Source organism: Mauremys mutica, chromosome 11 (assembly GCF_020497125.1).
Source record: "Mauremys mutica isolate MM-2020 ecotype Southern chromosome 11, ASM2049712v1, whole genome shotgun sequence".
Taxonomy (NCBI): domain Eukaryota; kingdom Metazoa; phylum Chordata; order Testudines; family Geoemydidae; genus Mauremys; species Mauremys mutica.
This window is the reverse complement of record NC_059082.1, coordinates 1474363-1490322: the sequence shown is the minus strand read 5'-3', so window position 1 is coordinate 1490322 and position 15960 is coordinate 1474363. Positions and strand designations below refer to the sequence as shown.

The window sequence follows — 15960 nt, the reverse complement described above, 5'->3', positions numbered from 1 at the left end:
ATTGAAGGGAGAGGGGAGCTGCACACGTCACCTGGAGCTGCCGTGCATGGGTTGGGCCCCAGACAGCTTCTGGGCGCCCAGCGTAACTAGGGGGTAGGTTCTTATACTGGCTCCAAATGTGTCAGCATGGAGGGGAGTGGGCTGAGGGAGGGCAACTGGATCCAGTGTATTTGGCTCCAGTGGTCAGGAAGGGCTGCATAGAAAGTGCAGAGGGGCAGCGCGTCGGCCCCCAGACTGCTCCATTTGGGATGAATTCCTGCTCCGTGATCCGTACACAGAGCCCCTCCCCCGGGCTGAGCATGGTCCCTCGCATTCCCCGATCAGATCCTCAGCGCTCGTTTCCTGACCTCATTTGCTCAGTATTTCTCCTCTGCTGAACGCGTGACAGCTCCCTCGCTTTACCGGCGTCTCCTCATCCTCCCCGGCCCCTGTCCTCCGTGTCTGTCTCATCCTCCTGCTGCCTCTTGTCAGGACCTAGACTGGGAGCACTTCCTCCTTTTTAGTGTGGGTCTGTGCAGTACCAGTGCAACACAGGGCAGGCCTGAGCCCCGACAGGGGTCCTTTGTGCTACTGCAATACAAATAGCAGAGCGGCAGCACGGTACTGGACAGGACCCTGGCCTGGGACTCAAAGGGCCTGCATTCTCCTCCTGGCTCTGCCACTGCCATGTGGGCTGACCTTGGCAAGTCTCTTCATCTGCTCCCCCTTCTGGGAGCTCAGGATAATGGTACTAACCTCTTCTGCCAAGTGCTATACCCCAGCCAGCTCTGCTGATCAGTACGAGCGAGAAAATCTGCAAGTGAGGGGAAAAAATTAAAATCATTTTCTTCTGTCTGGTAATGAGATAACATGCTATTGCCAGTCCCAGGACCTGGGGATCTTTCCAAGCTGAGCATCTGCAGGGTGCTTAGATACTAAATTTCTACTCAGGCATTTACCCATAAAATGACATAAAGATGTGACCAAAATATTTGCAGAAATTACATGCATTGAACAAAAACACATCCATGTTCATTGGCACCAAAATGTGTATTTTTGAATTCCCAGAGTTTGACACATTTTGATGTTTCTAGATTTAGTTACTATGGCAACTTGCATTAGTTTCCCAGTCACTGCATTAATCCATTTCCCTCGGGAGCTCACGATGGGCCACGATACTATGAAACTGAGCCAAATTCATCCCTGGTTTAATAGCACTGACATGAGGGGAATCACCCCACGCACAAGTTTGGTCCGTTATTTCTAGATGAAACCACATTGAGCACTATTGTGGCAATTGATGGGGGAGGGGGGCGGCACATCAGTGGAATTGCATTACAATCCAGTAGCAGTGCCGTCAACGTGTTTTATGCATTGTCCATCTCTACCGCGTCTTCAGTCACATGGCCTGCTTTGGAGGAACTGGGACTGCTGACCAACTGATCACATAAAGCAAGAGAAGCCAAGAATGAATGGCACAGAGAATCAATAGTAGAAATAATGTCTCTGAATAATTCTTGGTCTGTAGTTTATTCATATTGTTGTATGTATTCAGTATTCAAAATATGAGCTGTTTGAATTGGACAGAGTTGTCACGTTTCATTTTTGTTTTCTGATTGCATGAGCCAAACTCCTAGAATCAGACAAGTGCTGGTGATTATGAATTCTGCAATCTTTGCATGTAATTCCCTTTATCTGGAGAACATTTCTGCAGGCCAGCTGGTTTGCTGCAATAATGTGGAACCCAAACTTGGCCAAAGTGAAAGCAAACACATTTAACTATCAGAATGAGAATCCTCTCTTGCCTGTCCTCTGCATTCTGCCCACCAGATACTATGGTCCTTGAGAATTCATGCCCCAGACAGCATGGTTGGAATTTTCCTCCCACTATTCTAATGCCTAACTCGACAGCTTCTTCTGCTAGAGATGCATTCCATGTTCCTGCGATTGACATGCCATGGCTCAGTGTGACGAGATTAGTCACATTGCTTTCTCTCTTGACTGCATGTTTCCCAGTCCGATTGAATCCTAGTGCACAAGTCCCATGCCCTCTGCCTTTTGTACTCAATCCATAAAGAACACACATGATTGCACTGGTTTCCATTGCAGCTAAACGCACAGAACAGTGCAACCAGACATGGATCCATCAACCCCCACAAGTGCATCTTGCAGAAAATACAGATAGGAAAACTTAAAAAAACAATATATTTACAAAGCTGGGCTGATGAAAACATAAAGCCAAGAGACTGGAATTATACTTTGTGGCACAGTGCAGGACACCCCTCACATCATCCACTTCACCCTTCCTTAACCCATCTGATTTGGCGAAACCAAAACCATGTGGTTTCTGAGAAGTCTGGGGAGTGCCTGTCTGTAAGAAGTCACCTTGCACTAAAAGTAACTCTGAGTAACCAGGAACTGCCACTCTGGCATATGCTGCCAAAGGATGCGGATAGTGATCTGGACTCTGTATTCCTGCCCGGTTACAGCTAAGTCTGCCTTGAACATTCCCTTTCTCCCACCCTCTGTTCTTAGCATGCAAAGGCTAGTTGAGATATTGGATTGTTCAGGCCAAAAGGCTCCTGGCCAGTTTTGAGTGATCTCAAAATATTGAGGCTCCCAAGACCTGTTTAATAGACTGACAGATCTTACGAGGTGAACAATTGTTGCAGTCAGCTCGGCTCTAGCTCCTGTCTGAGCTGGCATACACATAGGCCAAGCTTTTCAAGAAATGGTCATCTGAAGTCAACTTGTGGAACTCCTTACCTGAGGAGGTTGTGAAGGCTAGGACTATAACAATGTTTAAAAGGGGACTGGATAAATTCATGGTGGCTAAGTCCATAAATGGCTATTAGCCAGGATGGGTAAGAATGGTGTCCCTAGCCTCTGTTTGTCAGAGGATGGAAATGGATGGCAGGAGAGAGATCACTTGATCATTGCCTGTTAGGTTCACTCCCTCTGGGGCACCTGGCATTGGCCACTGTCGGTAGACAGATACTGGGCTTGATGGACCTTTGGTCTGACCCGGTACGGCCATTCTTATGTTCTTATGTTCTAAGTTAGGCTCTACTCCGATAGTTAGGTGCTTAAATAATGGCTGGATTTTCAAGTGCTGAGCACCCAGCAGTGCTAACTGTTAATCCGCATGTCATTTCTCCAGGTTACAACCAGCCAGGCTCATGGAAGAAAAGAAGCTAAAAAGCTGGAATACGTTGCAATCCCCAAACAGACACCAATGGCAAAATAATTACCCTCTGTCACCCTTACGTTCAGCCAAGTCTCAACCAAGTCTTCACCGGACCTTTGGAATGAGAGAATCTCTGAGTGGGTCATGCAATATATATTGATTCAACACTGAATGGAATTTAACTCCAGTGACGATTGGGTGCTGCTGTCACAATGTGAGCCATCTTCAACATTCGTGCTTTCAGAGTACAGGGCCTTTTGACAACACGGCTAATGGGGGAAACCAGCCATGCTGAAGAAAGCTAGACTGGGAGACCAATTGTCAAATAAAAGAGCTCATTCCCTTGTGGACTAGGGCAGAGCAGTCACCTCTTCTGCGAGATACGTTTCATTCCTGGTTTTCCCACTCAGGTTACATTTCTTTGTTTGTGTGTCAATTTGAAGAGTGATTTGCAGGGCAGATGATCAGAAACCCTATAATTTAATTGGGATTTAGAGATTGTTCACTTTGCCCACTGGTGATGGTAATTGTCAGTTTTAAAGCATTTCATGCTTTGCTTTTAGCTGAAGGTGAAATATTGGTTATAGATGCAGACCTTGATGGTCTCTGTGTCTTTTTCAGTACCTTATAATGTTCCTAACGAACACTGAAAATATAGGAGCAGCTGCAAACATTTCTGAAATGCTGCATTTTACCTAGTTCGTTAGTTGAAGAGCATAAGTCCTTGAAATGCTCAAAGAGTCATTGCTTCTACTGATAAACCTAACTCTAAAAAGTAGGACATGAATCAGCATCTAATGTAAATCTGATGAATTCTTATGCAGGAAAAACAGCTAGATAGGAATTTAATTGTCCCCTTTAGGCTTCTAATAAAGTTTTTAAAGATATAGCAAAATATAAAGCAAAGCAAATTCACCACCATATTGCATTTCTCGTTGAGCAGGGTAGGGGATGTATAGTCAGAAAATGGAATATCCTCAAAGGAAGGAGCAGTTAACTGTCTACTCTCACTGATTAACAGCAGGACTGAGCTACAGAGGTGTCTGTCTGTTCATGGAACAGTACCGGGTTCTGTCTGTCCGGTTTGGGAAGACTGGACATTCAAGAGAAAATGAAAAAGCCAAAAAGCCTCTGAAATACAAGAGAAGAAAGATACTGACCAAGTTTTTCATTTTCATTAGTTCTTTTAAATTAAAAAGTATTTGAACCTAAACCTGTAAAAACCAAATCAAAGTGACACTGTCAAGCTAAATGACAACCCCTTGGGGAACCCCTCACGCCAGCACAAGAAGAGAGGGAAGGGATTGGGGGGGGGAGTGAGAAAAGGGTTTGTTTCCTAAATAAAAGTGAATGGCTGCAGACTCCAGCGACCTTGTCCCATTCCAGGCCCCAACACCTCACTCTGACCCAGAGGACTCCAAAAAGGCTGTTGCTATGCTAGGCCTGGGCTACAGGGGACAAGCTTTGCTGGGGTGAGCTACAAGCTGGTTGCAGCTACATTGCTCAAGTATTGCAGGATGCTTCCTCAGCCAAATGGCTCTGCTGTTTGCATGAACCAGGACATTTAATCTGCCTTTTGCTCTTAATTTAAAACAGTGAAAGCACCATGCACATGCTTCACTGCTTAAGGTGTTGATCTCCAACTAAACCTGACAAGTTAGTGTGGGGTGAAACAGATAGGATTCCTTCGTGAGAGAAATTCATTTTGATTTAGCAGTAGCTCAGTGGCAATTTCAGCTGGTTGATCTAACTTTATTACAGATTACATTGATTTTCCCAGGAAGATAGGTTGTCAAATCTAATTGCATTATACATTCTTGCTATGTTCTCCACACAGCCTGCTAGGATCGCCACATCTGACACTGATTACATAGTGCCAATAGAATAAAGCCAGCTAGCAATTTAAAGGCCCTGGTGAAAGAGTTAATCCATACTGGAAAGCTCTAGTACATTTGCTGAAAGCTGTGGATACCCATTCAGTGTCTTACCATTAGCCACCTTGTGGTTGCATCTCCCATTTGAATATTCTGCCAGAATCTGCAGATGTTGTATTAGCTTCTAGCACTTCAAACAGAACATTGGCCTGCTGGTCCAGTCTGTGGTGGAGAGTAAAAACCACTATAATTAAAACATTCATGGCACTATTTCCTTCAGAATCCCAAAGCCTGTATCTCAGTCCCTTAGCAATTAGCACAAGAGGAGGAATACAGTCTTATTTCCTTAAACCACAAAAGCGTAGCGAGAACAGGATTGCTATAATTGCGCTGGACGAAGCCAGGCAAATGGCCTGGGGGCAGGCTGTGTATTTGCTTGTGGAAGCCAGTAGGGCTTGGCCTTGGTATCTCAGGCAGAGCTCAGTCTCAGGCAGAAGAAAGCGAAAGATGCAGCAGGGATAATACGCTAGCGAACGTGTACTAAAAATGTACCATGCTTATTTATTTATTTAGTGCACAGGACGCTTTACAGACAGTTAAAGCAATGAACTTGAGTAGAAAATGGTGCTGGTAAATGTGTCCCATTCTTTGCTACTAGATACCTTGAAAATAAAGCAAACCAAGCTGTAGCTAAAACAGCATTTTTCAGTTGAGCTAACTAGAAACACAGCTAGCACAGTGCTAAAAGAGTGTTCCTGCACTGGTTAGTCCACCCGAAGGGATGGCTTGCTACACGCTGTTCATTTTATTGACTACCCTACAAGAGTAATGCCAAAGCCACTGCTATTCTTGGCCCTGTTGTGGGAGTGATTGTGTTGCCCCAGACATTGTAAGCTCAGATGAAAATATCAACCTTGCTTGTCACAAGCAACTTTAAAGATGTGGAATCACAATTCACAAGGGGTATGCAAACGCTCCATGGATTTCTACAACCTGGTCATTCAGACCTCCAGTGCATCTACTTTAAATCTGCTATCTGCCAATCTCAGCTACTTCTTAGTCCTGTCCCCACAGCCGTCCACACATGGGGGCTGCTACTTCTACTTGTGCTGTCCCTTCTCACGGAGCTCTAAACCAACTGCCCTTCACATCTCACCCTGCCACGCATCCTCCTTTTGGACCTACATTTGACTCTGAGCCATTCTCAGCTGTCTCCTTCCAGTCCCCCTTCACTGGGACGAGTTAGCAACAACATTTTTGTATGGCTTTGAAATGTCAACTTTTCTTGTATTCTGTTCCGCCTTCATTCATCGCTTCCCCACTTTCTTCCCCCAAGGGAGTTAGTGTCCAGGTCTCTTCCTAATCACGGTCTGCAAGTACCGTCATGGGAAGAGGTTTCTCGTAGCAGATAGCTCTTCCACCTGGCAGACAAAGGCATCACAACATCCCGTGGTTGGACACTGAAGCCGGACAAATTATTCAAACTAGCAATAACGTGCACACTTTTAACAGGGACCAGAATTAACCATTGAAACAACTCACCTGGGGATTGATGGGTTCTCCATTACTCAAGAGTCTTTAAACCAAGCCTGATGCCTTTTCTAAAAGATCTGCTTGAATGCAAAAGGAAGTTATTGGCTTGATGCAGAATCCCTGGGTGAGGTGCTCTGGCCCAGGGCAGGTGTTCATAATCACAATGGGTCCTTCTGGCCTACAGTCTCTTTGCTCATTGCAAATCAGAAACAGACATTGAAAAACTCTCCAAAGGTTTGATGGCTCTGTCTGGATAAGCCTAGCCTCAGTGACTGCTTACATGGGACTTAAGTGGTACATATGCCTTGTGCTGGTCTTGTGCGGGGGTGGGAGGGGGATTTCACCCCTCACAGGTAAGAAGAGTCATGAGCATGGTCAAACCAAACAGCTGCACCAGGTTCAAATGACTGGTCCGCGTCTATGCAGTTGTCCACCAGATCTAATGTTGACTGTGTTTCCACACACAAATTCTGGCTGTGACCACCTGTGTTTGAGGATTGCCCTGCCAGCAGCAGGGAGAACATACAGACTGTCCTCTGCTGTAGGGAGAGAACATCATCACTGGGATGCAATTTCCTAATGCACCGGCACTGAGTCTTTACCATGTCTTCACTTGAGCGTCTCATGAGCAAACGTAGCCTAGACAAACCCACAATAAGGTGGGTGCACAAATGTCTGGAAAACTGCGCTCAGAGAGATCTGTCCTGGGTCTGGTACTAGTCACTATCTTCATAAGTGATTTGGATAGTGGCAGAGAGAGCACACTTATAAAGTATGCAGATGATACTGGGAGGGGTTGCAAGCACTTTGGAGGACAGGATTAGAATTCAAAATGATCTGGACAAACTGGAGAAATGGTCTGAAATAAATAGGCTGATATTCAACAAGGACAAATGCAAAGTGCTCCACTTAGGAAGGAACAATCAGTTGCCTGCTTGCAAAATGGGAAATGACTGCCTAGGAAGGAATACTGCGGAAAAGGATCTGGGGGTGATAGTGGATCACAAACTAATGAGGGGTCAACAGTGTAACACCGTGGCAAAAAAGCGAACATCATTCTGGGATGTATTACCAGGAGTGTTGTAAGCAAGACACAAGAAGTAATTCTTCCACTCTACTGACCCTGGAAAGTCAATGTGACTCCAGCAGTACAAGAGTGAATGGCTTCTCTGACAGAAATGGCAGAACACAGGTTGCTAGGAGAGAGAAATTTGAGCACAATGTATGTGCAGCCCATCGAGTATCTTGGTCTCTGCATATTGACTCTCTAGGGGGCATAGTTACATATTCCCGCTCTTTGCTGGTGAGAATGTGCCTCTCTCTCTGCCCCTGCCCAGCATAGGGAACTTTGGGCCTTAGAATTTAGGTACTGTGACAAAGTCCCTCTTCTACCTTGGTGGGTCCTGCGCTTCTTGGCGGATTTGCTCACCTCAGTGATCTTCCCCTCTGGTGGAACCCCCAGTCTGGGTCAACTCCTCCTGTGTCTGATCAGGAGTTGGGAGGTTTGGGGGGAACCGGGCCCGCCCTCTACTCCGGGTTCCAGCCCAGGGCCCCGTGGATCACAGCTGTCTATAGTGCCTCCTGGAACAGCTGCATGACAGCTACAACTCCCTGGGCTACTTCCCCATGGCCTCCTCCCAACACCTTCTGTATCCTCACCACTGGACCTTCCTCCTGGTGTCTGATAATGCTGGATTGTATGATAACTCCTCAGTCCTCCAGCAGCACACCCTCTCAGTCTCAGCTCCTTGTGCCTCTTGCTCCCAGCTCCTCACACGCACTTCTCTCCTCTGGCTCCTCCTCCCCTGACTGGAGTGAGCTCCCTTTTTAAACCAGGTGCCCTGATTAGCCTGCCTTGATTGGCTGCAGGTGTTCTAATCAGTGTAGCTATCTCCACGGCCTTCTAGAAAGATCTTAATTGGCCCCAGGTGCCTTGATTAACCTGGAGCAACTGCCATTTGGTTACCACAGTGCTAGGGATTTGTTTAGCCTGGGGCTAACATACCTGTTCCTCAGTACTTTACTGTAGCCATCCGGCCTTGCCCCATCACAGTACACAGGAAATATTTTGCCTTCTGTCATGCTACATTACCAGTTATCAACGCATACCGTAGGAACCGGACAGTACATGATATAGTTCATCTTCTACCTTTCTTAAAAATCAGTGAGCAAACATTGTACATTGGTCAACATTTGCAAGAAATTTTCACACTGCCCAAGTTTTTCATCAGAATTTACCGAGCGCCCTGGCCTCTCTGCAGGAATGTTCTGTGGCTGGCTCGATAGTACAGCATGAGCTGCGGCACCAAACGCAGCAATAGACAGGCAGCCTGCTCTGCACCCGAGGGGGCTAGTGGCACACGGCTTCACTATCTCGTGCCCTTTGCATCACGCTGGAGCTGAAACCTGCAGGGATGTATCTACATGGGGAACAAATATTTCATAATGGGCTCATCAGTCTAGCATAGGAAAGTCAAGTGCCATCCAGTGGCTGGAAGAGGAAGCTATTGCCAGCCTGACCTTGCCTAAGGGGGAGGGTAACTAACCATTGGGACAGTTTTCCAAGGGTCGTGGTGAGTTCTCCATCACTGGCCATTTTAAAATCAGGCCTGGATTTTTTCTATAAGCCGAGCTCGAGGAGTTCTTGTGGGGCAGGTCTCTGGCCTGCGTTACACGTGATCAGATGAGATGATCACAATGGTCCCTTCTGGCTTTGGAATTACGAAGGCCTCAGAGGTGTATACCCAGGTACTTACTAAGGAAGGGACTTATAGTCAGCAACAAAATCTTTAAGGGGATCTTCGGTTTCTGGAATTGCTAGTGCTGAGGTGTCAGGACTGTGCGACGTGTCAGTGCCGCTGTGCAGGATGTATCCCTTCAGCAGTGCAATCTGCACAAACTGACCCCTGCCCTTGTCAAATCCCCTGGAGCATCATAAGAGTAACACCACGCAGGCCCCAGATGGGGGCTTCCAAACAAGATTGCTGAAGGCAGGGCTCAACTCGAGTCAGCGTTCAGAAGAATTAATTGCTAGGATCATCCAAGCAGGCTGGCCACAGGGCTCGCCGCACAACAAGAGGACTTCAGTTTTTACCGGTATCTTTGGCATCTCCAGGAGGCGAGCTGCGGTGCTCTGTGTATGTCACAGCTTAAGAGGCAAAGTAAAGGCCTTTCACAGTGCCTAGCTGTGGCATTCCCAGAATGGGTTAGTCCCACTAACTCCTTGCAACAGGAGATCTTTTCCGGTTTGTGAACTGACCACAGATAGTTTAATGATGTTTGTACATCTCCTCCACGTTCAGAGTTCGTCACTGAAGGATTTCTACAAATAATCTTGGGTTTGTAGAATACTCACGGGCTGGTATTTACAAGTAATCCATATAGGAAATTCAAGCTCTGGGGGGTGGTTCTGATGCTTCTGTTCCAGGACTGGGTGAGCGTAATTCTTAGAATCAGGTTTGTGGTAGGATTATTTGCTGACAGTTACTTTTCCTGGGAAGGTTCCTACCAGTACTTGTTGGCTGGAACAGTGATGGTTAGCAAGCAAAGGAGTGCAAACACAGCCAGTGTTTGCGTGAATGTTCACAGAGAGTTATTCAAGAAACTCACCAACCTCTAGTTGCTATTAATAGGCATCTAGGGGGGCTTTGTTCGGAGGTGCATCAGCTGGCTTGGCATGTTTCACAGAGACTGAATAACCCGAGAGCTTTCGTCCAGGAGGTATCATGCCGTGTGACTTTAGGGCTAGACTGTTAATCATTTTGTTGCTCTTCTCTGGACTTTCTCCAATTTGTCCACATCCTTCCTGAAATGTGGCCCCCAGAACTGGACACAATGCTCCAGTTGAGGCCTAATCAGTGCAGAGTAGAGCAGAAGAATTACTTCTCCTGTCTTGCTAACAACACTCCTGCTAATACATCCCAGAATGATGTTTGCTTTTTTTGGCCACATTTGTTACATTGTTGACTCCTAATTAGTTTGAGAACCACAGCTTTAAGCCCTGCCCCTGCAAACACTCATGTAGATGAGCAGCCCTGGTGAGCTGGGTGGGACTGCTCAGGTGAGTATGCGTCTCCGACAGGCAGGTCAGGCAGTTACTAGCCCTGTACCTTGCTGTGAAGCATCGGGTGCTGGCCACTCTCAGAACCAGATTATTGAACTAGAGGGACAACTGGTCTGAAAGTCAGGTGCAGAGCTAGAGATTTCCATGTTCCTAACAGGACATTGCCAGGGCCAAATCCCACAGTCGTTTCTCAGTCAAAACTCCCACTGAGTAAACTGAGAGTTTTGCCCAAGGACTGTCTGAGACCTGCTGGATTTTATCTTCTTTGCTTTCACTTTCAACCTATTTTATAGCATCTAACTTAGAGAACACCAGGCTGCATACAAATGATGCCAGCATAGATCCCGGGACACTGTTAAACTTCACATTTTAGTTCTAGAGCAAGCGGTGGGCCTAGCCCCTTCCAGACTTCGGGCAATTGGGATTCAGAGTCAGTCCCTCTGGGAACACACACAGAACCATGTATTGGATCCCATGACAATTTCGCTAATTGCTGACAGTGATTTTTCAGTTCATGTTGACTTCGTCCTTTACGCCATTGACAGAGATATATTCAGATGGCACAGCTGAGTCAGTCTGCAGTTATCTGAGCTCACCTGCAGCTGGATTCACACAGCAGTTAGACATGGGAACAGCTTGCTGGGCACACGTCCCAGTTTGTGCCTCCTCGTTTTATCACAGCCCTGCCAGACACATCGGTGTGCACGAACCTGTTCTGGCCAGAGAAAAGATCCAGAAGTGGACAGCACCATGTTGTTTTAGCACATTATTTATGTCTCTACACACCAGCTATGCTGGAAAGATTTGAACTACAGCACCTAATTCATGGGAAAACATGTCAATGCTGAGAATCAATATCTGACCCGTTTTAAAGCAAGTCTCATAAATATGGTTGCAAACAAAGAGGCCTGCGAGACGTCAGTGGTGTCCAGTGGGATTCAGATTGTGTAAACGTGGGTTTGCTACAACAGCATATTTTACTGCAGACACGCAGAACAGTATTATCAGAATACTGGAAACAGCGAAGCCCAGAATGTCTCAATCTCACCTACAAGAGAAGTGGCAAAATGGGACCCGCCGTGGAAGGAGTTTTGAACAGTTTCTGAGCAATAATTGCCCTCTTGGAACGGAACCAGTAAACCTATTGAGAGACCATCGCCCTCCACTCTCGAAGATGCTGTGTGTGAGTCAATACTATCTCATGGTCACTGGTATGAAAAGCTGCTCATAGAATCAGCGGGGACCCTTTACCCCTATTCAGGGCTAGAAAGAGCCCAGCAGCCCAGAATACTGACCATTTCCGTTCCATATGCAGGACTGGTAGGAACCAAATGGATCAGGGGTATCCGAGCATAGCTGGAGTTGGTCCACAGGGATCTTTTGATGAACCTCTCTCAAGGGAAGCTTAAGGACAATAATTGACAAGGTTGTTAATGTCCATCGTTTCCTGAGCACGGGGCTAACTGCTGCTTATTTAAACATTGCAGGCGGCTGGTCCTCTGGGACCGTCGCTGGTCTAGTGCGAAGGGAGAAGGTACATCCTGCCAAACTGGCCAAGTAACAATGGGACAAAACCCCAGGTCACTGGCACAGAAATGGGCCCAGCCAAGGCTCGCAGAAGTGACCAGGGATTTTTGGCACCTCCATTTTTGGAGGTGCCTAACTTGACACACCGTAAAGGGGCCTGAATCTCAAGGGCTGGCTGCTTTTCTGAAAATCAAGCATCCAAAAATCTCTAGTCACGTCCCACACTTGGCCAGGATTTGTTCTGGAGTCACGTGCCTCCTTCTCTTTGCTAACTGGTGTCGTTAGCTAGATAACCACACTGCATAAGGAGCTGGAAATGGCGGGGGGTGTTTGATGGTAGAACGACCCAGGAGCACTGAGTCCTCCCTGCTACTATAAACTTGCTTTTTAAAGGGTCTCTCTGATCGTGAGGACTGATGCCGTGAGATGCAGGGTGCGTTCGGCTCTCATGGACTTCTGGGGCCCGGTGCTGGCCCATCGACTCGGCTGAGAGCTGAAGGAGCCCAGCCCCTTGCAGGAGGGGCTCAGCACTTCATGGGATTTGGCCTCTGCCACATTTGATACCATGGTTGTCAGGCAGCACTTCTCAGTCTTCAGCTTCGACTTGGTAATTGGCGTGTGAGGTTCCTACAGCCACATGGGCAAGTCTTGGCGTAGCCATTTACCAACAGCCGTGGTGAAGCAGCTTCTGCCAGCTGTCAGCTCTTCAGTGGAGATCCCTGCGTGCAAACTGGTTCCAAAGGGCTCTTGTTTCTGGAAAACTACATTGGGAAAAGCTACATTGTGTCAAAATAAAAATTTTCAACTCCGTATTTGAGATGACAGAGAAGTAACAGCACCCAGCCGTTACACAGACTTTACAACCCTTCTGCTAATTAATTATCGATGCCACAGAGAGCTCTAGGGAAAAGTGAGTGACTGTCAAACTGTAGTTACCTGACACCCAGGAGCTAAGCTGGGTTTTGCAAGTCATCTCCCCTCCAGAACATGCACTGGGACTGTGCCCGCTCCCTTGCTGGGCTGGCATGTCAAGCCTGGAGAGACGTCTTCCAGTGATTTCTGTGATGAGCAGGAAAGTCAGCCCGGGAAACCAGGGAAACCCAGCGCTCCTGATTAGATCGGAATGAGCCAATGTTTTCGTACCCGTGCACCTTTGCTTCAGCACAGAGCTGAGCAGCGAGATGACGGCTCACCCAGTTAGCTGGCTATCACTCATTGAGGCATCTTTAGGGCGCGTTGTTCAGCTGTAAATCAAAGAGGTGCACACATGAGAAGGGACCTGTGGAGTTCCGTCCCGCTTTAGCCCAGGCTGAGGAGGAGTCTTTATTTACAGTCTTGTCCCTTTGCTTTATATAGCTCCGATACCAACCCTGGAAGAAATGGGACGAGCAGTTAGCCAATATTACCCTGTGTGCAGAGCGTGTTTCATGTCACTTCATCTGACACCTGTAACTAGTCTGGGTCATACTGAAGTGAAGATCAATCAAGGCTATTCCTGTCAATCACATCACTGAAAGCTTTCCTCTGCCTTGTCATCATAGAGGTCACCTGTGTCTTTACTGAACTCTGAATACCTGCAGCTTTCACGTGCGCCTATTTGCAAATGCTATTGGTCATTTGGGGATTTTTGATACATCAGAAAATATCAAAATGTTTAAAACCTCCTGGAAACAGCCCACGGGAGCATCATTCGCTGTTACCTTGAGCGTTGTCCTGGGGCTGGGAGCAGCGATTTGCTTGGATCCTGGTAATTTCCACCACTCATCAGCAGGGCCTGTTTGTGAGGGCTGGGGAGGGGTGGGAGGTCCTGCTCTGTAGCTAGGATCCCGGAGTCAATATAACGTATGCAAAGGGATACGGTTATTTGGGAGACCCTGAACATGAGTAAAAGCAACAGCTGGAGACTTGTTTCACCTTTGCCCCGAGGAAGGAAACCCACTTGATGCGTTTCTTCACATTTCCCTATGGTGATATCACCACTGATAGAAATTGCTCTACTGCCACATGACGACATCCCACTGAATGTGTTAAACAATCCCATCTGGTTTGCCTTCCAAGGGTGGTCAGGGTGGGCACAGGTGAGGTCCATTTGCCAAAGCCATCAGCTTCGCTGAAAGTTACAACATCATTGTTTCTTTTTGCACGGTGTCCTGGGAGTAGATGGTGCCCTTAGCACCAGGGAAGGAACAGCAGCAGCAGCAGAGAAAAGAGACATGATGTCATAATAGGCCTTGTGCCTTCGCTGCTGGTGCTATCGAAACCAGACTTTGCGGGTGGGAATGTTTGCTCCTGAATCCTGGCTTCCGGTAAATCGCTCGCTGTGCACCAGCAAAGTTGCTAGCTGAACGTTAAGGTCTCTTCATTTTCCCCCACCCACAAAATCAGCTGTGAACCGATGATACCAGTTACAAGCCTTAAACATGCAAATGTTAGGAAGTTATTCACGTAAGGTGGTCAGCAAATCCCAATTCTTATTCATGTCTGTTCAGTTAGTAAACTGAGTACAAGTCTGCCCGGAATGTCTTGGAACATCCAAAAGAGTCAGATGGCCGGAGGGCTGGATAATCGGAAGCCTGGACAGTCAGGGTGTGTCTGCGATACAAACACCCCTTCCTTTACTGCAGAGCTCTGCAAGGCTTGGACCGCTTTGGTCTCGCAGGTCCCACACAGGTAAGCAGAAAATCTTCCATAGGAACTAAAAATGGGCCCAAGCCCAAACCCGAGATCTGAACTACTCTGAACTGTGGGGAAATTCGGATCGGAGTCCAAACACTGAGGCTGGAATACATCTCCCTTGTGCCACCCATTGGTCCCAGTTCACACTGAGAGCCTGCTCCCAGCGAACTGATCCACTGACCCCCTGCAGCCCTGGGCCTCACCTCATGGCGGGGAGCATTTTGTGCCGTCTCAGATTTAAAGAAACCTAGAGCCTGGGCTTACCAGACCTACCATGCCCAAGCACCACAGCAGTTTTTGGCCTGGTGGAAAGTCAGCTTCTCAAAGTGGAGAGAAGAAAACCTCTCGTTCTAGACCAGCAAAGCTTCCCAGGCACTCAGTACAGACCAGGCTCAGGAGAGAGTACAAATCAGGGTTGGTTTTGGTTTCCAACATACTTACAAAAGCAAGTCAAACTGGAACAGAGTGTGACTCCCCTAGGTGACCTTAGCCTCCACTCAGAAACTGGGGAAAGTGGCTGTGCACAAGCATGTTCTCTAGAAACCCCAAAGCCGTGATGATGGAGCGATGCTGTGGGGCAGCAGAGAGCTGTCCCTGCAGCTCTGGGTTTGGGAGAAGAGGCTAGAAGTGGGGCTAGCTTGTGTCTGGAGGTTACTCACGACTCAGTGAGTACAGAGTATCTGCCCAAACAGCTCCAGTTTCACATTGGATGTGTTTTCTAGAGTTAGCTGCCTAAATAGCTTGGCTCCAGCACATTAAACAAGCAGGCTGGATTTGAAAATAACCAATCTGTCAGCTACATTCAAGAGCATTTTTTGGAAAACCCTGCAGGCAGGTGCAGGTGTCACATCAATATGTCAGCATTCTAATGATGAGTTCATAATATTTTCTGCTTGCATTCCAGTGTCTCCATGTATTAGCAAACAGACGGCTTCAGAAAGCTACTCTCTGGAACCAGGGGCTGCAGATTTAATAACAAAATCATCGTTGTAAATCATTACTTGGTGATTCAGCATGGAAATACCTCATTATCACTTAAGCATATGCAGCATGACTTATGAAAACCCTCTGAATTATGGCAAATTACATGCAGGCCAAAGAAAGAGTCTAAATCAGAATTA

The 15960-nt window shown here is 47.2% G+C and overlaps 1 long non-coding RNA gene across 1 annotated transcript in view; it reads right to left on the bottom strand.

Annotated features, from left to right (window-relative positions):
* Positions 1–15: 15 nt before the first annotated feature.
* Positions 16–15960, bottom strand: part of LOC123343678 — a 106501-nt gene continuing 90556 nt past the window's right edge. Inside the window, exons 3-5 of the long non-coding RNA XR_006572315.1 lie at positions 5155–5262; positions 4178–4297; positions 16–793 (exon numbers count right to left, since the gene is read on the bottom strand). This is a non-coding gene — a long non-coding RNA (uncharacterized LOC123343678). The remainder of the gene's footprint in view (positions 794–4177; positions 4298–5154; positions 5263–15960) is intronic.